General features: G+C 32.5%; 1 protein-coding gene across 6 annotated transcripts in view; it reads right to left on the bottom strand.

Moving 5' to 3' along the window:
• The window catches only part of LOC119587137 (programmed cell death protein 6-like), a 9,834-nt gene that overhangs the window by 1,231 nt on the left and 8,366 nt on the right, over positions 1-237 (bottom strand). The window lies entirely within an intron of this gene.

The following is a 237-nucleotide window of genomic DNA, read 5'->3' as shown; positions in this document are numbered from 1 at the left end:
GTAAGATGTACATGTTATTTTTTCATCTGTGCAATTAACTTAGCATGATCCAAATACAAGAGGTTATTGTTAATTTTTCATAATTCAAGCCTGGTACTTATCATGCAACAGAGTGTAGATGCACAGACAAGATGTAAATAGTTTACAAAATTACCAATTGAATATGACTATGAAAAGGAAGAAAGGTCTCTTTTCAGACAATCTACAGAATCTAGCAATCTCTGGGTTGTTTGTGGA

Source organism: Penaeus monodon, chromosome 22, assembly GCF_015228065.2.
Source record: "Penaeus monodon isolate SGIC_2016 chromosome 22, NSTDA_Pmon_1, whole genome shotgun sequence".
In the NCBI taxonomy this organism is placed as follows: Eukaryota; Metazoa; Arthropoda; class Malacostraca; order Decapoda; family Penaeidae; genus Penaeus; species Penaeus monodon.
This window is presented reverse-complemented; position numbering and strand designations above follow the sequence as displayed.